The following is a 21,620-nucleotide window of genomic DNA, read 5'->3' on the forward strand; positions in this document are numbered from 1 at the left end:
ACTAGATGGCAGCGATGATAAGAAGAAAACCCCAAAGGTTCTGCAGAAGACTTACTGAAGCACTTTTTCATGGAGACTCTAAAAGCTGCAGTAACTTGATACACGGTTGATGAATGTTCACTGAGGATTTTTAGATTCTGTCTTTGTTACTGGCCTGGACTCGTAAAGACAGATGAAATTCTCCAGGAACTCACAAGTGTGAAGGACTAAACAAACTCCAGCAGGATTGTGGCTAAAGTCAGTGTACAGTAAATCACTGGCTAAAGTGATGGCTGTTGATCTTAGACATCTTCAGTATTGGCATGGAAAACATTGATTCCATTGGAGAAACACTGAGCAGACACTACAAGCACATAAAACAACCTTGGACCAAACCGATGGTCACCTGAGTGACCTGTGAGTCTGGTGTCTGCTGGGAATAGCCATTTACTAATTTCCTATGATGGAGCTATCCATTTAGTTGTTAATCAATATATCAAAACAAGCTATCAATAACTATCATTGCATACATCATTAAAAAAATCATTTTAATGATGTGTAAAAAAAATCACATCAACATTTAAATTTAGTATGTCTTTCCTTTCTTTAAGAATACAGAATTCTGTGGATGATTTTGGAAGAAGTTTGAATAATTGTTATTTTACCTTCAAAACATAGCGACAATTATTGTCACTGTGTCTGATACTCTGATACAATTTGCCAGATGGTAATAGAGTACATATTTTCCGGCCAGGGTGACTAACTGGGGGTTGTCAAGATGCTGAGAGGAGATTTCTGCTTTGTAGACCTATTGGAAGGGTAATTTTACTTCCACCCTACTGGGTGATTGTGTGGACTGACACAGGCTTTTTATCTGCGTGGACCTATTTGGCTGATAACAGCTTAATCCTGACTCTTGGCCCATATTACAGTGACCTCCTGAGTTAACAGACAATATCTGGAGGTTTTCTTATCTCAGTGATTTAATGAGCTCTGTGTTTGGGCAGCCATCCATATGGGTCAGTGCCAAGATAGGCAACTGCAAGAACACTCCGATTAGCACTATATAAATATAGATCTATTATGTGTATCCCTGTTCAACATCGGGTCACGCAATAGAGATTCAGATTCAGCACCTTTAGATATTTCACATTACATGAAAAGTTATTAAAATAAATCTTAATAATGTGAATCAGCTGTTATTCACCAAATAGTTTGAGCACAACCTACATATTTATTTGCAACATAAATTGATTTTTCAAAAAGATCCCCACGGTAACAATAAATCTAATTTGGATAGGACTCATCGGGATACAGAAAGTCGAGGTCGTGTACAATCGCTGCCAAAGACGGTTGACACCCAGCCTGGTGAAGTAAAGCAACCCCCGCCGTTAAGCACTCACTCGTTGAGCATTCATTTCAAACAATGACCTAATCTTTGACATCTCCAGTTCATAAACAATAACTGACAGATATCCAGGGTTATCCAGAGATACTTCCCAACCGACGTCAGAACAAGCTCCAAGTTAAAGATCACACCTAAGTGGGTTCAGAGGTCTAGCGCTCTCTATTGGCAGGTTTGAGAATCTTTTTTTAAGCCAAACAAGCATTAATTTTCTTCTCATTAATGGTTAATGTCCTATATATATGGCATATAGTGCTTTCCTATCCGCTACAGGATAATCAAGCCGATTTTGGCCCCGATTTCCCCCTTCAGACAATTGTGAGCAAAGGCCTGCTTTTTCGATGGTTCTAAAGATTATCTTGCCAAATTTTCCTGTGGTGTAAGGTATATTGCCAGTGTTTTTTACTTCCCCCATTCTGCTCGGAAGTCCGTCCTTGCCGCACCGATCACAAATCGCAAATATTAAACATGTTCAGTCTTTACAATCCGATATCTTGTAGTGTGGGGAGAACGCAGAGGACACAGTCTGCGCAGTGTCATGTGGGAAAGACCGATAGCCAATTGGGAGCCAAGCTGACTGAAATGGAAAAAGAACACAACAGCAACCATGGCGCAAAATGCGTAGCTGTGAAGCATAAATCTCGCGCTGCAGCATGTGCAGTCCATGTTCACACCATCTCCTTGACTTAATCTATGTTTCGTTTTTTTTTTCTCCTTTTGTATTTTCTGTAGAAAATAGTGCAAAAAATAGCATAGCCATGTTTAGCCTCACGTTTGATCACGTGATATTTCTGGACTCGAGTCTGGACTTGGCAAACTCGTTTAGCCAAACCTCAAATCTTGTGTGGCTATGCAAGATTAGGATTGTGGTTGTCGGTGAATGGAATCTGTTAGTGTGTGGTTTGCTGTTTTGCCAAATCATTGCTCTCCACACACTATAGGAACAAAACAGTTACATTTATCAGCCTTGCACGGTGATGCACTCATTAGGTGTTATGTGACTAAGTAGCCCAACCGTCAAACCCACTCATTGCCAGCTGACCTGCTCAACTGCTGCTCCTGTGATACTATCTGCCAATGTCTTGACTTTTGGGTGACAGTGTTACGTACACGTTCACTGAAGAAATTTGTAAATGAGTTGTACATGGTCCTCAAAAGAACATTACCTATTGTGGCTGGAATGCATTACGATTGCTGGAACGCAACTGGGACACTTGCTCGAGGCTGCCTGAAGCAGGAAATGTGAGAACGTGGATTGACTGTTTTTTTTTTTGCATTTTACAATTTGATCCAATCAGAATGCAAACATGTCCTTATTCCTGAACCTCCTTGGCACACTGACTTTGTATAACTTCCCGTGTTAACTTCTTGTTGCTAAATTTTGGGATGAGACTTGCATTCCCAACTCTACTCCAGTGCACTTAAGTTGAAGAGCAGAAGGGATCAAGCTCAGCCATAACTTTGAGGACTCCCATGAATGTTTTGCTGGGCTCTGATCAACTGAGCCACTCTTCTAGATAGATAGATAGACAGACAGACGGACAGACGGACAGACAGACAGACAGACAGACAGACAGATAGACAGATAGATAGATAGATAGATAGATAGAGATACTCCTGGTTTAATGCCTTAAGTGTCCTTCTACATTTGGGCATGTTACTTTACTAGAGTGAATGGTGTTTTGAGTTTCAAGTTTTTATTTGACACTCATATGGCAGTTCCACATCCAGAATACCAAAATGCACAAGCATGTACAATGCACACATCAAAATAAAAGCATTTTACAAACACATAATTTTATAGTTGTGCATTTAAAAGTCTTGTTATAAAGGGGTGGGTGATTTCCTATACTTTTCAATGTGTGTCCTAGGAATCTGAAATTGTGTGTATTGTCTGGTCTGTCGGTTGGATATCTGAGCTCTTGTGGTGAACAGCCAGTTCCTGAAGGGAGAGTCCAAAGGCTCTCTGCAAAGTTCCTACACAGTGTGGTTATTCTATCTTGGAGGGTAGGTAGTGAAAGGGTTTGGAGTGCATCCTGATAGCTGGAATATGCACTACCTATAATAATCCAGCAGGCACAATTTTAGGTATGCTATATCTGTTCAGATATTGCCACTGTTAGCTGTTTCCATGCCACACTGGAGTGGCGTACTCCACAGAGGGGTGGACAAAACCAGTGTGTATTGTTTCTAAGTCTAGGGTGGTAATACCAAACCCCTTAAACCTCCTCAGAAATTGCAGTTTGGAATTTGCTTTCTTGATCATAGCAGCAGTGCAATGGTTCCACTGTTAGTCCGACTGTGTCACGACTCTTGATCCAGCACTGTATTGAGCACTTTCACAGTGTCACAGCATGGTAGCTGTTGGCTAGACACCATCAGAGGGATGGTGCTTTCTTCATGAAGGTCACAGTCATGTTTTGCACTTAGTGCCAGTTAGTGCCATTTGACTGTTGTGAAACCAGCACTCCAGGTTGTCCAGGCCGGCCTGGGGAGATGTTGTCTTGCCAGCATGGCAGACATGGACTACATTTATATCGTCCACATATTTCCAGCATTTTTCAAAGTTGATGGCAGCACAATTAATTAGAGTCAAGATGATGATCGGTCCAAGGAGTGTGCCCTAGGCCACACCTCCTGTGAGCTCTGCCAAATAAGTCACAATTTTGGTAGGGTACACTGTGCTCGCGACCAGAAACAAAGCTACATACCCAGGGCATCAGGGCAAGTCTAACCCCTAGCTGTAGAAGGCGTTTCATTGCTACAGTCAAATCCATTTTATAAAACACTTTTAAAAAATCAGTAATGATAAAGGTGCTGATAGTGGCTACGAGTGTCCGAGGCTTAATAGAGGATGACCAGGATACATAGACAGCCATTTATCAGCACAGACAATAAAAATATTAAAATAAAACATTTCTCCATTCTTTCTCATTTGCAAGACTTATTTTTGAACGGTGTCAAATATGCTGAGGCAGAATTTTTCAATGACCCCGCTATCATGACACATCAACTATAGCCAGTCATTGCACAACAGTTGACTCAGGCTACGTCCACAGAGACAAAAATACACAGAGTATCAGATAAAAGCAGAGCCAGTGGACCCTCTGTGTGTGTGTGTGTGTGTGTGTGTGTGTGTGTGTGTGTGTGTGTGTGTGTGTGTGTGTGTGTGTGTGTGTGTGTGTGTGTGTGTGTGTGTGTGTGTGTGTGTGTGTGTGCGTGTGTGTGTGTGTGTGTATTTGTGTCTGTGTGTGTGTGTGTGTGTGTGTGTACTGTGGTGGGGTTAATGGGGAGGGGGGGGGGGGCGTTCTAATAGCTGCCTAGGGGATGGAGAGTGTTATACAAGCTCTTCAGTTTTTTGTGGGGAGGACAGATGGACGAAGTTTAAGCTCTGGATTGCCCATGCTGGGAGGTGCTCAGCGCTGGAGCGGCCCAGAACCATACCAGTCCAGACAGCGGCAAGTGTACGGTGTACATGTTAAGACATCAGCATCAACATCAGATCCCATACATCAGACCATACGGCATCGTTCCTCAGACAAAAAGCCTTCAGGTCACAGGTAAAATGACATGAAGTCTCAGGTGTAGTAAAACAGGACATCGTTCATCGGACAAAATGGTCAGACCAAGTGACCCTGGACAACCCGGCCTCTGATAAAACGGGTTTGTTTCAGCTGCAGTTGAAGCACCTAATGGAACCGGAGGGCGAGGCCAATGCTAGGGTCTGACGATGTCTTAATATGTAAATGTGACCACCGACGGCATTTAATTACCCAGTGGAAAGTTGTGCAGAAAAACAAGACTTGTGTCACATTGTGCCTGGTGGAGATCAGGGGATAACATATCTGCAACTTCTCTCAGATATTTTATTGTTAGGATTTAAGTTTAACATTAGAATATTTTGTTAACACTGTTGTCCTTTTCAACAAGACGGTGTCTGACAAGAACTCCACAGCTGCAGTAATCCAGGCACTAATGCGCTGTGGATGAGTCAATTTAGTTTGACCTCATGGGAGGGAATAGCTAATATTTACTTACTTTAACAATAATCCTATTTATAGATTCATGTTTTTTGTATTCATTTAAACATGTGCAACTTGTCTTCATTAGCCCCCTATTTAATAATATTCAAAGTTAAATACTTTTGCTTGTGATATGTGTTTCACCCCTCTTGAGTAATTTTGGTTTGGCTCTGCTCCTATACGTGGATACCCATATGTTCTCTCCTGTGTCTTTTGGGCAGGTCGGTTTGGTGTTTCTAGTTGACTTTATGGTGACCTCCTGTTTAAGTTCTTTTGACCAAATCTATGGTTGGATCCTACATTAGTTATTTTGTAAATGTTTCCCCCTGCACTTGTTTTTGCAACTATATCAAGGTACCCCTATTTTTGCACATTTCTGCCTGCTACTCCTGGGGGGTATTGTCTAGAGGTCACTAGGATTAGGCAGCGATAACCCACGATAGCATCCCTTTCGTAAGCTGCAACTGGCAGTCTAAGCTCAGCGGGTTCTCTAAAAGGCGCATGAGTCTGTATCAGATGGAGATGGTACATGCATGCTTTCAATATTTAAAAGACCAACCAATGAGTGGGGCGCAGTTCAATACAGGATCAATACAGGACATTGTGTTTCCTCCACATCTAAAGAGCAAAAAATACTGATGGAACAATATTTAGTTATTTTCTTATTTTTATTTTTTTAACCTGTGCTGTCAGCATACTTGGTGTACAATACAGTATTTGTATGCCATTGCATTTAGGACAGAGTTAGTCTGCAAGTGGAGTTCAACTCAACTTCTCAACCTGCAATACCACTTTTTATTCATTCTTTAATCATGAAGAACTGCTGCAATAACTCGGTCCTGTGGATGACCTGTGGGATGACAAGAGCACAGCTTTTTGTTACACAAAAACCGCCACCAATCCTCCTCTTTGGAGAACTATCTTACCATCTTTTGGTCTTTAAACACCTAATCACTACTCCAGGAGGGGAGGAAATCACCACGGGTGAGACAAATAAACAAAGAACCAAACAACATGTACATGGAAAAACAAACAGAAATGTCAGATGATGTATTGAGAAAACAGAGTTAATTAAATCCAGGAAAACTGGAACAGCAATTCGGCATATGGTCTCTTCCTATCATAGTTATGGCAGTAAATGATGGAAAAAAGGAGAGGATGTTACTGGGAGGGTATTGGGGGCGTTTTCAAACCAGGTGCTGGTGCTGTGTGTGTGCCTGTCATGAGTCCGCCTGTATGTACTGTATATGTGTGTGTGTGTGTGTGTGTGCATGCATGTCATGTGAGTGATGTGTCCACCGGTGAGTGTATGGGGCGGAGCAGAACCCAGACCATGGACGACAAGGACAGGAACCGCAGGCCCGTGCCGACAGACCGACATCCCGGAGGTGGGGTCCCCATGCCCACCAATCGCCCACTGGCCAGACGCCCATCCAGCCGCAGGCTTGACGCATCCCTACCCACATAGCTCGCATCCCACCCGTCCTGCAAACCCTAGGCCTATTGTGTGGTGTATGTACTGAGTTTGAGTTCTGGCACTGGGAGAGATAGGGGAAGCAAACCAGAGCAACGCAGGGGTGTAGCTGGCCGGGCAGCGGCCATGCAGAGCCCACCCTGGCCCTACCGTGCACCAGCTCGCCCCCTCACCCCCCGTATCTGGAGGCACCCAACCCACAGTGACCAGCCACTGCTGCAAAGCGACCTGTCATGCCCTCCACCCCACCATCAGGCCCCTGACAAGCCCCCGGCCACATCTGGACCACAGAACAGAAGTTGGTAGACAGCCTCCCACCAACAGCCCAGCCCTAGTACCTGGACAGCCAGGCGTGCTGATGGGAATCCACCCCCCACCGAAGGAACCACATTGGGAGCACCAAGCACACCTGGCCAGGCTCAAGTCCCTGCTCAGATAACAGGACCAGATGAAACGTCTAACTAGCCCCGGCCAGGATGGCCTCTGTTTTTCAAATTGAGTATTATTTTCTTGGCAATTGTTATCGTGATCAAAATGGGTTGGTGGTGTTGGAGTGGTGGGTCAACTGAGGAGAGGTCACTTTTTCTGGGGAAGTTCCCACCTGGGGCTCTCCCTCCCCCGCTCTTTTGGTGACCTCCACCAGAAGAGTGGGTCCTCTGCGTCAACGTGCGTGCGCTGTGCAACACTCACATATACCTACAGACCGTGAGCGCACCCCCCCCGTTCTCTCATTAACACATAGAAACCTGTCCAATTTGTATCCAAACTCAGGGGATGCGAGAGGTGGGAACTAACCGCGGCCTTTACCATATGCATTTTTCTTTTATAGCGAATTTAAATTCACACTCTCGGATATGTGTGAATATCTCAATACACACAACGGTTATCGACCCACTATGCCTCTACTAAAGCCCCGAGTCCATCAAATCCTGATGAGCCTGAGCCCAGCCCAGCTTCCGGTGGTCCCGAGGCCGCGCCACCCTGGAAGAATCAGGGGGGTGGAGCGGGATGGGAGGTGGGCCCCTCCTGGGTCCCTGGAGGGGAAGAGGATGGTGATGGCTGCAAGGTTCGCGGCGCTGGTACTGGCCAGTCCTGTGACGATTCCCACGCCGGATCCAGGCGCGGGCCCTTGGCGGTCCCAAATGGTCAGGATCCCGCGGCTCCCTTAGTGGGCGCCTCTCCGGGCCAGCGCAGTAGGTGGAGATGTGCGCTTAGACCTCGGCGAGGGCTATGGTGGCTTGGAGTGAGGCTGGCCGTTGACAACGCACCCAGCTAGCAGGCTGGGAGATTGTCAATGACGTGGTCGGTGGCCACCACCTCCGCGATCTGGTGCGGGGAGCACTCCTCCGGTCGTAGCCACCACTGGGACCACGTCCAGGAGCTGCTGGGGAGTGACAGAACGCGCAGGCACTCTCTGGTGTTCTCCCGACCATTTTCATCACCGCCCTCCAGACAACAGCATAGCTGCTCTGGGGGTATGGCATGCGCCGCCAGCTAGGCTTCTCCTGAGAGGAGGTAACGAGCCACCACGCCTGCTCTGACCAGCCGGCTGCCTCAGCCATCTGTTCAAAGTTGACGAGGAACGCCTTGGGATCGTTCTCCTTCGTCATCTTCTGTTGCAGGGGGATGGTGGTTCCAGCGGTTATTCCTCGTTGTGGTCATTCCTCCTACTTGTGCATAAAGTGTTCAAACTTAGCAATTATGGAGAGTGGACGGTTTCCCACCTGGTGTCCCAGTCGGTGAACACAGTGGAAGGTGATCTGCTTCATGGTGTCCGTGGGAAGTCTCAGGGCGGTGTGGATGAAATCTATCACCATCTTTTCTGGGGTTTTCTGCTTGGTGGATGGGGGCTGGGGGCTGACCAGGGGCCTGATGGGGCACGGAGCTGCCCAGCATGGCGGAGGTGCATGAGGGGCCACTGTGCGCCCTGGCTGGTCGCTGTAGGTTGGGTGCCTCCAGGTACGGGAGGTGGGCCTGCTAGGGCACGGTTGGGTCCGGGGGGGGGGGTTCCGCGTGGCCGCTTGAATCGTTCTGGTTGCGCTTCGCCTATCTACCTAAACTTATACTCAGTACCTACACCACATATTTAGGCCTAAGGCTTGCAGGACGGGTGAGGTGCGAGCTATGTGGGTGGGGATGTGGCAGGCGGCTGCCATCTTGCCTGTCCCGCTCCTGCCCTAGCATGCTTCTACTCTGTCCCGAAATTATAATCCCACTCATATTAGTTTATAACACATACACTCGCGAACCAATCCTACTACACCCCCGAACACCCTCCTGATTACATCCTTCTCCTTTTCTCCCTCCTTTACTGCCATAGCTATCAAAGGAAGAGGCCACATGCCTGTTGCTGTTCCAATTTTCCTGGACTGATTCTGCTTTGTCGATGCATGTTGTCGTCTGGTTTCTATGTTTTATTTTCCAGGAACATGTTTACACGTTTATTTGTCTCACACGTGGTGGTTCCTCCCTCTTGGAGAAATAATGATGATTAGTTGTTCAAAACATGGTTAGATTGTTCTCCAAAGAGGGGGATTAGTGGTCTTGTATAACAAAACACCTGTGCTCTTGTCATACCACAGGTCGTCCACATGACAGAGTTATTAGGAGCCGTTCTTGATGATTAAAGAATGAATAAAGAGCGGCATTGCAGGTTGAGACGTTGAACTCCACTTGCAAATACTCAGTGTTGTATGCCAAGCATGCTGACAGCACAGTTAAAAATAAAAATACAAATTTTCCTTATATATTTATATAATGCACAATAATGGTGATATCCCTTTTTAAAAGCGACCTTCAGTAACTGTTTGCATTAATTTTAAATAGTATAGCGCTTTTCTAAAGACAAACAAAACTAAATCATGAAGACTATGAAGAAACTTTATGAAAGTGTTGACCAGGCATTGAATAAAAGACCAGGGGAGGGAGGGAGGTTAGCAAGGGAAGTCTGAAGAGGTGAGTTTTGAGGGCTGTTTTGAAAGATGACTGGGGTTAGGAGGTTTGGTTTGCTTAGTCCTGGTGGTTTGCTGGAGGTTAGCATCAGTGTATCTGAGGCTGCACGCTGGTGGCGGAGGCTTGAGAGAGAAGGCTCTTGTAGGTGATGAGTAGGATTTAGAAGTTTATTATTATTATTTTTTACTAGATACAGAAAAGAAAAAGTTTTTTACTTTACTTGGCAGGTCCAAACGTGTGTCCCGCAAACACGCACTTCCCTCACTGCGGGAAAAAACAAACAAACTTTACTTACTCCTTTCATGTTTGATATTAATTTGGAAAAACAACCTGACCTGACCACCTGGGTCCCATCTAAGTTATATACTGTTATTTTAAAAATACGACACCATATAATGCATTAAATTGTGAGTTTTGCTGTCACAATCATGCAATTTTAGTTGACAATTGCCATGCACATAATTGTTGTATGATTAAATTGACTTTTTAGTTCATGTGACACCACTATCATAGTCTTTTAACAGTATAGAATATATGTCTATGTTACTGGAGAGCTATATATTGACACTGAACATTGAGGCATAAAACATTGGGACATTTATTCATTGCAACATTTCTAACATTGGCTTAAAATTCTCTCTAAATTAGGATAGAAACATGATCTGGTAATCTCATGATTGTACAAAATGATTGTACAATGTAATTATGTAATAATTGTAACAGCTCGAGTTATGATGGATTGTGAACTCTTAAGATGTGTTGTTAATACATTTTTTGTGTCTCTAATGTGTGTAATGTTTCCATGAAACATGATCAATGCACATCATAGACCGTGATCATGAAAGTGTGATTTCTTTGCTCCGGTACTTCAACATGGATGCACCACCGCTGAAATCCCAGTTCCACTGTAGAGCTGCTGACCCCACCTCTACCTTGCTGATAAAAGGCTTTATTCTAACTTCATTTCAAAGTGTGACTCATTACACTCTCCAAACAGGAATCTACTTGTGCCACTTCCAGACTATTTGAATTCGATTTAGATGTTTTTTATATTTTCACACCTGAGAGATTTGGCTTGCTCGAAATCATGGTTCACAAACTATTTCACAAGAATTTCCCAGTGTTTGTTTTTACCTGCTTGCGGTCCCAGACAGGAGGGGCTAAACACAAAGGATGACACAACTAGAGCCAAGAGGATTTGGCAATCACAGAAAATGTCTTTTAAAATCTATTTGTTGTTTCTGTTATCAGGTCTGCACTTCAAACAATCACTAAATGTCCAAAATGAAGAAATAAAAACTCGATATAAAAAAATTATACTTTAATCAAGCAAAATAATCTGCCAATGAGGTATAACATTTATATTATGGTTTTGTAAAATGTAAGAAAAAAAAAAAGTGATCTTAGAGCCTTTTATTGCACAAACCATAGTATTTTCAAAATCAGACCTGTTGTCTCTAAACAAGTTCAATAAAAGGACACTGCCTCAATCTGAGATGTGCTTGCTGTCCAAGAAGATTCAAATAAACGCTTAGAGTTTAATCCTTTCATGGATTCGTTTTGTCCCAATTAGGGATGTTCATAATTAAACCGTTTAACCGTTAACCGACAATAATAATTGTGAATGATAAATGCTATCAGTTTACAGTTAAAAAAATATTATAACAAAAAAAAGTAATTAAAGTAAAGTTTGCTCATCACTTCAACTTTGTGCGCCGCATATGAGGGGCAGGGACATTCCATTAAACATATTGGGGACAGCACAGGTTAAAAAAAAAAAAAACATATGGGGGATTTTTTATTTTATTTATTTTTTTAACCTGTGCTGTCAGCATGCTGGGCATACAACAAAGAGTATTTGTATGCCATTGCATCCAGGACAGAGTTAGTTTGCAAGTGGACTTCAAATTCTCAACCTGCAATGCAACTCTTTATTAATACTTAAATGATCAAGAACTGCTGCAATAACTCTGTCCTGTGGATGACCTGGAGGATGACAAGATCACAGTTTTTGGTTATAGAGAACCACCACCAACCCCCCTCTTTGGAGAACTACTTATCATGATGATAACTGATCACTACTCCAAGAGGGGGAGAATCACCACGGGTGAGACAAATAAACATCGAACCAAACAACATTTACACAAAAACATAAACATTGGACAACAACATGTATTGAAAAACAGGTAAATTAGGTCCAGGAAAACTAGAGCTACAACTGGTCACATAACTATGACTTCCTGTCATAGTTATGGCAGTAAATGAGGGAGGAAATGAGTGGAATGCAACCAGGAGGGTGCTGGGGTACACTCGAAGCAGGTGTGGTGGTGGTGTGTGTGTGTGTGTGCGTGCATGCGTGCGTGCGTGTCTGTGTGTGTGTGTGTGTGTGTGTGTGTGATGGGACCGCCTGTATGTGTGTGCGTGTGCGTGTGTGATGTCCAGCGGTGAGTGTACATGACTTATCTGCATTGGTTCTGGTGTAAAATGTCGGTATTATGTCGTAGTGCCTCCAAGCAGCGGTAAGGGCCCCGAAGCACCCCCCAACTCGATAGCCTTGTAGACACCCTACGACTGCAGGAAAGGCCCGAGCACCCAGCCCTGGGTCACAGAAGACCCATGGAAGGGCCATGGAGCAACTCCCACACCAGCCCCGATGGGCGCACACATACAACCAACCCCCAGGTGCAGGCACAAGATACGGCCGCAGGCCCGGATCCCAGGCCCACGCCAACAGACCGACACCCTGCCCGAACTGCCCTCCCCATAGGCGAGCCGGCACGACTCCCATGCCCACCCACGGGGTGAGGCCTGCCCCACCGCAGCTGACCAGACGCCCTACCTGGCACGAGCGCCCCAACCCACACCCACAGCAGCAAGCAGCCCCCGGAAGCGGGCCCCGGAAGGCAAAAAAACAACAAAAAAACATATGGGGGATTTATTTTGTGTGTCCGATGATAATTTATTATTTTTAGGGCTCTATCTGACTCACAATTGGCGGTGGGGTGCACCGAGGAACAGCGCCGTCTCCTTATCTCCAAATAAAACAACTAAAAACATATTGTTTTTAGTTGTTTAATTTGGAGGAACGGCTAACGATTAATGGTCAGTTAACGAGGGTCAGCTATCGGTCAGAATCTTTTTTTATAAATTTGCATCCCTAATCCAAATCAGCTGCCAAGGGAGGACAAGGGAGGCCCAGTAACAGGACTTCCAGGTGTGGTTTGGTCTGATGGAGGCACACACACACACACACACACACACACACACACACACACACACACACACACACACACACACACACACACACACACACACACACACACACACACACAGACACTCTGATAATTATTCTGTAAACCCACTCAAAAACAAAAAACACATAACAATATATACAAACACTATACAAAAACATTATACACAACTGCACGCACAGAAAACATGCTGTACATGCACATATAAACAGAGAAGAGACCAAATAACGGAAACACAACATGAAAAAGGCTCAGGCTTTATGCATTGCTAAATATAGACAAAAGGCATCAACAAAGAGGTTCAGTGGTCATGAGTGAAATCTCCCCGACAGGGATAGTGTGGGATACGTTTAGCAAGATTGTCAATAAAGGCCACAAAAATACAGTGTCAATGATTGCAGCAGAACAACATCTGAGCCTCTGTGACCCTCTCTCAACAAAGAAAGATGCTTAAACTGGTATAATGAGCACCAAAAAATAAATTTGATGGTCATGGTGGTTACACTATTTTCTACATTGCAATGGGTTTATGTTTGGGAAAAGCCAAAGGATGCCTTCAACCCACAATGTTTGTCGCCAACTGTTAAACATGTTGGAGGATTTGAAATTGCATGTCATCTGTATCTTTGCTCTGTATGTTTTATAGTACAGGGTGGACCCTATGGTGCAAACATTTCTCTTGTGATGTTCCCTTGTGTGTTCCCGTATCCCAGGACGATAATGCACCCATGCACCGGCTAAACAAATTCAAGGGTAGTTTCATGAACACCAGGATGCAGACCATCTCATACAACCACTTGATCTGTACATCACTGAACCTTTACAGTAAGCTCTTGAGTAAAGATGGAAGATGTGAAGTACATTTCCACCTCTTTCACCCCTAAAATAACTCAGAGCCTTTCTTATTGAAAAATCGTACAATATCCCACTGCATGCAGGTCAGGTCTAATATAACAGCTTTCCAAGAAGGACTGCAGCTGTTCTGAAGGAACACCATGGCCCTACTCCTTATTTGGACTTTGATATTAATGTATTGCTTGGTCTCGGTTGTCCACCCACTGTATATCACTTATTAATATGGGGTCAAACCAAACGGATAGAAATGGCCTTTAGTGAAATGTGACACTCAAGACCTGTTGTGTCTGTTCACAAAAAGCTGAAAGACTCCAGAATTCCACAATGATAAATGTGAATGATTTAACTGCTGACCTCAGATTAGCTCTTTGCAGGTTCTGCAGGTTCTGCAAATAAAATACATCAGGGGTTACCTTAGTGGTAGTTTCAAGGCTGTTTCATAGTCTAGAATGACTGATGTCTGCTATGGTTCATGCAGACCAAACTGTGATCTCTGTCAGCTTATGTCTCAGCATTTCTTTACATTTAGACCGTGAAAAGCAGTACTTTTGGTGTTTGTAATTTTTGCTAAGATTGTGGGAAATGGCATCCAGGAAACTGAACTGCTTGCATGCCGACCATAGATTGTACAATAAATGGCCGTCTGATATTATCCATTGCTTTCTGAAGAGAGGATTTAAAGCCTGGAGTTGATTTTAAGCTCGTCAGATCTAATGATGATCTTGATGATCTTATGAACTTGTCAGGATATGTCAGATCTTGCCAGCACTTCCAAATATGGGCAGTGGGGCAGAGTCTTGGTGTGCTGAGTTGGGGCGAGAGAAATGACCAAACAGTCAGAGGAATTAATTTACTAGTTCAATGGCACGAATCGGAAGGACCAATTTAAATCATTTGAGTGCACAAACTTAGTCATTTCAGAACACAAACTTGAGGGAAAGAATTACAAATTTTGTGTGACACCTATGGGGCTCCGCAGTTTTCTGCACGCCTCCTTACTGGGAGGAAAATAATGGCCATTGGTGGTGGCTGTTCGGCAATGCACTACAGATTGGAGGATGACTATGAAGGCCTTTAGTCCCCTTTAGTTATAGCCAGTAGGTCACACTGAAATGAAACCCACAAGCCTGTCTGCGTTAGCTTACCAGCCAACATAACCAAGTGGGTAATAGGTGACGTCTCTGCTGCAAGTGTTGCTTAATGTTGTCCAAGCTTCCCTCCACCAAACAGACCACTCATCAGTCAACATAGCTGCAGAAACAACTGTATCGGCTGGTGTGTGGATGCGTGTCTGGCACCAAAGCTACATCCCCGAAGACATTTCAACACATAGCGCAAAGGTCCAGCCATGTTACTACAGCGTCTATGGAGGAATGAAGACTCCATGATAATTAAACTGTCAGGGGGAGAAAGAAAAAGTTCATAATCTGTTATAAATGTGAATCGTTTCAATGGTTTACTGTGGTACCCTGTGAGCACTTCTGAGATGTTCTGTTCTCCATGTTGCACCATGTGTGTCAGTAGGTACTTTGGTAGGTTCTGAATTTCCCCTGAGGATAAATAAAGTGTTATCTTATCTTATCTTATTGCAGAGGTAGAAGGCCCCGTACAACCACAGTCTTCTATCGTTGGACACTGAAAGCTGACCAACTCAACAATGCTTTAGACGACCCAACAGTCCTTTCCAGTTGAGCACTGGAAACATTTAATCAGTTGCAGAAAAGCTAGTGTTAGGATATTGATTGGTATCATGGTTGCATTGAGGAAAAGGAGACATTTTAGTTTGTAATTCGTTAATCTTTACAAATTGTAGGCGTGCGTGGTGTTAAAGTCTGGTTGTCCATTATCTTACAATGAAAGTGACAGACCAGGTCAGTCTGTAGGTCAGTCTGTAGCTGCTATAAACCAGAGAAAGGGGCTTCTACAGTATACTGGTGTTGAGTGCCTGTCAGAGTCGGTCTTCCTTGGAATTGTACCTAAGCCAAATCCTCACGTCAGGACAGAGGGTAATTGGTTCTAATCTGACACAGAAGTCTCCATCAACTCTAAAGCCAAGGAAAGGAATGAATTAACGTCTTTCTCCCAAAAATACATAATTCATTTTCTTAGCATGCTTCCTCGAAGTGTTTTCTACAGAGTCACACACACACAAACACTTACTTCTACCGAAATCACAGGACTTCTCTCTTCTGTCTCCATCATCCCGTGGACACCATGCAAGGTCAGGAGTACAGGTATGCAGGCTACTGCTACAACCACTGAACTTGTTGACAAGCACACCTCAAACCAGACAGGGTGGAGAGGATTATTGCATCAAGTGTGAATGGTTGGAAATACAAAGGGTTTTCATCTAGTTTCCTGCTACTGTTGGTTAGTGATCATCAGCAACTAATTATTTTGAAATCTCTTTAAACTTTCCATATCTTGAAAAAAAAAATGTGTGGTGAACAACCACACTCCTTTCCAGGGGTGAAAACGACTTTCATGTTTGGATCCTGGCTCAGCGCAAAGGAGAGAGGAGGAAAAAATACACAGAACCTGCTTCTAGTCTGATCTCTCTCCCTCTCTCTACTTTTTTATTTTGAAAAAGTCATTCTTTCTTTCCCAGGGTGCAAATGAGAGGGAAGAAAATATCACATAATGGCACATATCTCCAAAAGCATATTTTGGATTTTCCCCCTGGAAACTGTAAAGAATTGAGAACTTAACACCTCAGACATACTCTCCTTAGATTTCAAGTGAATTAAGTCAGGTAAGGAGGAACTCAAAATAAGGGAATATATATATATATATGTCACAACCAATGTAAAGTGCATTTGATCGCTCTCAAATACAGAGAAGTATAGAAATTGTTTGGGGGAATTAGGGGGGTGGTTTCGGCCAATTTAATTCTGAAAAAGGGTAGTATTCCATTTAAAAGATTTACACTGACACCTCTGTTACTTCAGAGAGAAATTAACTGTCTGACATGGAAAGATACTGTATATGTCAATGCAAAATAATGACTCTGTGTAAATTCTTACCTTTGGGCCAGAGAGAGGGTTTTACTGTCTGTGATCTTTGACTAAATGAAGACTAGCATTTAGCCAATCGCCTGACGAAGCAGACTTACAGCTGGCTTTTGGCAGCCAAAGAGTTTTTTTAATGTAGAAAAAAGTGTCCATCAGAGAGAGAGAGAGAGACTCACACACATTTATACAACGTTGAATAACAATCGGTTGTTCTATCCAGACTTTATCCAGAGCTACTGTTCCGCTCAGAATGTTATTACCCCTAACAGATGTATTCTGCTTGCACTGGATGTCCATCTACTCAAAATCCCCCTACCGGGATTTGTAGATCCTCTGGATGAAATTAATAGTGTTCCTCATAAGGATCTCCTCTAATTTGTGTGTTTATATCAACACTTTTAGGACCACAACTAGCTATGCTGCTTTGTCAAATTTGCTGCGGCTGCCTTTCACTTCTTGCGCACATTCAATCTTTGCATTCTTGCGGAAAGGCAGACTCCGCCACCAACAATTCTTATTTCATAACAATTCTTCAATTCTCAAATAAGTTCTAATTGTTCTCGAAGTTCTGTTGATATTATTTGAGGATGACTGATTCACAAATGTCCTGATTTGCAAGTTGTTCTCGATAAAAACAGCTGCTTAACGTCTAAATGTAAATGTAAATACAAAGTCATCTCTGCGTGCGGCTTTGAGCATCTGGCGACCCCCGAGCTCCCCTGCAGCGCGTCATTCATTAACCTGCCCCCGTCTGGGGCCTCCTAGATAACCCCAGCATCAGGTTCAAAGGTGAGGACTGTTGAGGAGCAGTGTGCATAATGTGAAGGGCAGCTGGGGCTTGAGTCTGGGCCCAGTGGAAACAGAGGTCAGACGTGAGATTCCGCTTAAAAACCACTCGACTTTAGACCCAGTTAAGATGGGAGCAGTTGGTTCATGTGTGTGGTTTTACCATTGCATGTATGTGCTAGCGTTAGTGTAGGTGTGTTTGCTATATGATTACATTTGTGCATGTGCAAAAAATAAAAATACATCCAACAGCACAGTCAGGTTGTTTCAAGTTTCAATGTTTTATTGTCAATGCATTACAGCAAGTGGAATCACGTCAGCGTGATTCTCAAAATGTGCAGAAAATTAGTTGCAAAATTTTAGACAAGTTTAAGTGACGACAACAAAGTCAAACTGACTAAAATAAAAAAACAATTTTAAGAAATATTAACAAAATTGAATAACATTTTGCAAAGAATTTAAAAAGCAAGCAAACCACTGTATACCATCAACCCCAAATGTGGGTTGATAGTATATGCTGTTAAGTAAAAAGCACAGCCTTACACAAACAATGGTCATGCTTTATTTTGTCTAATTGTAAGAAGAAATGATTTCTTCCACTGGTTAAGTTAATTAGGGATTCAGAAGAAAACAGATCAAGAAAACACATCCTTTTTCTGGTGCAATGCCACACACATATTTGCTGCTCAAATTAGTGTGTTTAATTTAAGGTTTGTGTCTCTGCAGTTTGTAAACTAAACACTGTAAATATACACTGTTGTTATATGTTGTATTGGGTGTGCATCTTGTTATGGCTAAAGGTATGGGCAAATCTGCAGTCATATTGATTGAGTCAAATTGTCTAGGGATATTGGGATACTGCATTTAAGAGGTTTTACTATTAACCAGACTTAAAAATGTCACACTTTCCAAACCGTAAGAATTGTAGGAGCTCCAGTATCTGGCCATGATATTCAGCCTTGTTTGAAAGGCTGAATCTCTGAGTCTTTTAACATCCATAGGAATGGAGTGGAGCATTTATGACAGTGATATTTTATTATATAAATAAATGGTGTTAAAATCCGACTGCTAACATGTATGTTAACAGTCTCTTTTATAAATAGAAACTAAAAATGCGTTGGAAAAAAAAAAAAATCATTCATTTTCACCTGTCCATGGAAACAATGATGAACGCAACCATAAAGGTATGGTTTCCTTACGCAGAAAAGATTGTCTGTTTACTTCTCTGATAACTACATCACTGCATAACTCATACATTTTCAGACAAGCTTAATACAGTATTTGGTTATTTGTGATGCTATGTATACCTGTATATGCAATTCAAAGATATTGCCGCATTTTCTTCCAAACTAATTTGGTCGCAGATGTCCGGAATTGGTACAGTTATAAGGCACTTGGGGCAGAGTTGATTTGCAGGCTATGACGTACAGATGTAGTGGCAGCTTTGTGTAGGAGTGTGCTCTCAGTTGCACGCCATGCTTCTTGCTTTGCTTTCGACAACATCAAGCTAGCTCTGGCCGGCCCTTCCTCCCACAGTGGTAAACATTTTGGCTGCTCTGGCTGCCTGCTCAAAACACAATGAAAAGCACTCTGCTTGTAAGATCCATTTATTTTTGGAAATTATGAATTTAATATTTTAGAAAACAGAATATGGGCAGTCTGGAGACACATTCTTATATTTTTCCATATTTTCTTTTTATTTTTTCCATACTTATCCAGACCTGGAAATTACTAAAATCAAATTTGATACTTTTCCATACTGCGTAGGACACCTGATAATATATTATTTCCCCATGTGTGGCTACGTGTATCCAGGACACACAGGCCGAACTATCTGTATGTCTGATAATAGTGGATGAATACAGATGAATAGAGCTTTCTACCTGAACAATCTCTGTTTACTCTCTTTTAGTATTATTCAAAGGAGGCACACCAACCAAGCTATATTCACATGCAGTCCCCGCCGCATCAGAGAATCTCCAAGTCCTTTAGTCTCACGTTCAGAATTAATATGTCCCTCCTCTTGTCACAAAATGGCCACCTGCTGTTTCCACACAAAGTTTTGCCTGAGTCGGGAATTTGCCAGAAGAATTAATCAATGACGTTTAGAAAAATGAAGATAGAGTGAATGATATCTAAAAACAAGTGATGATGGAAGTTGAGTGAACCTACCTATCTGATTCTGTTGGCTATTTATTTGAAGTAAGTAAGTAAGAAAACAAGATATTCAATATGATGTTAGATAACTGGGTCAGTTGTCTCTTTCTCTCTCATGAAGATGACCTTTTCCAGGATGGTACAGGATCTAAAACTGACTTTATGTCTGGCATTTAAATGAAATAAAATATATCAAAGCCCAAGGATTGTATTTGTGTTACAGTACGTCAAAGTAACCAGCAGGTAATAAACTAGGTCAGATGGACCCATTGCTACTGCAATATAATATCTAATTTCTCATGTGAAATAGGTAATTTGGAATTTCATCATTGCATTAGGACATGATAAAGACACATAATTAAACTAGATAACTATTGGATATATTCATTCAGGAATCTGCTCTCTAACTAACTTTACACATCTGTGTCACCACATCTTTGTTTACTGCAAGAAACTCACCTCACTGCATCCGAGCACCTCAAACTCAAAGCTAAATGTGCTAATCAGATGTTTTTTGCATCATACAACTAAAAAAAAAAAAGGTATTTCTATATTGATCAATAAAAGTATCCCACAACTAATTTTGTTTAAAAAAAAAGCTTTTATTTAACAGTAATAATATACATGTATTATAAAAGTGGAATTATTTTGGAGTTTAAAAGTACGACCAACACAACAAAATGTAGAGTCTATCAATATTATGAGTCTCAGAAAACTTGAAATCTGAAAATCTGTCACCAACCTCAACAGACTTCACTGACATCACGTCATTGACTTCTTCCGCTGTAACAACAATGGACGTATCGCCGGTCTCCTCCGGTGGTTCTTGAAAATATTCACTTTCATCGTCTCATTGAGTTTGAAATCCGCTGTTTAAAAATGTTCCCCAAGTCTGGAGTAATATCAGATTCAGCAGCACTGTCGTTCTCCACGTTGCTGTCAGAGAACTGACTATCATCGCAGAAAATGAAGTCCAGTACGCGCTGCTAACACTGACTTGGATCTATAGCGCTGGTCGGCCACCCACTTTGCGTAATCCATAACGATACGGAGAAGAACATTTTCACAGAGAAGTAAGACTGAATCATCCCCGTGCTGCACTTCAACCGTCTGTTTACGGAAGTGACGTAGGTGCGTGACGCGAAGGGTTCTTCGTCTTCTCCATGTGTGTAAAAGTAGTACGATTTAAAGGTTGAATTCTATAAAAACAGTTTTACATTGTGACTTCGCATCACATGGAATATGGATGAATGATCTTCACCTGGACGGTCGCTTTAAAGGAAACGATCGATCGGCGTTGTTCAGTGCCATTCTGCGTCTCGGTAAGTGAACTGTATTTCCCCATGTAATCTAACGGGAATATTTAACTCCATGGTTTAACATTTTCCTACTATTTATAAATCAAACTTGGTTTTGAAAATACGTTGAGAAATTAAAAAAAAACACAAAAAGTACAAATCTGGAAAAATCAAATTTTCCTTCAAGAAAGGTTTTTTTTTTTACTTATTTCGCTGTTCTTGGTGATTTTATGTCAGTGTCAGAGTATTCTAAGAGTTTTGAAAAATATATAATATATTTTTCAAAACTCTTAGAATTCTCTGACTCAAATATCATATTGGGGGGAGCCTTCTACACAGTCCTGGATTCAAGTTTAGACCGTTCTCAAACCAGAAATAATCACAAATCCTGGCGTTCGTCAGACACAATAAAATAATATATGAGTGATCT

The sequence above is a fragment of the Zeus faber genome, assembly GCF_960531495.2.
Source record: "Zeus faber genome assembly, chromosome: 3".
In the NCBI taxonomy this organism is placed as follows: Eukaryota; Metazoa; Chordata; class Actinopteri; order Zeiformes; family Zeidae; genus Zeus; species Zeus faber.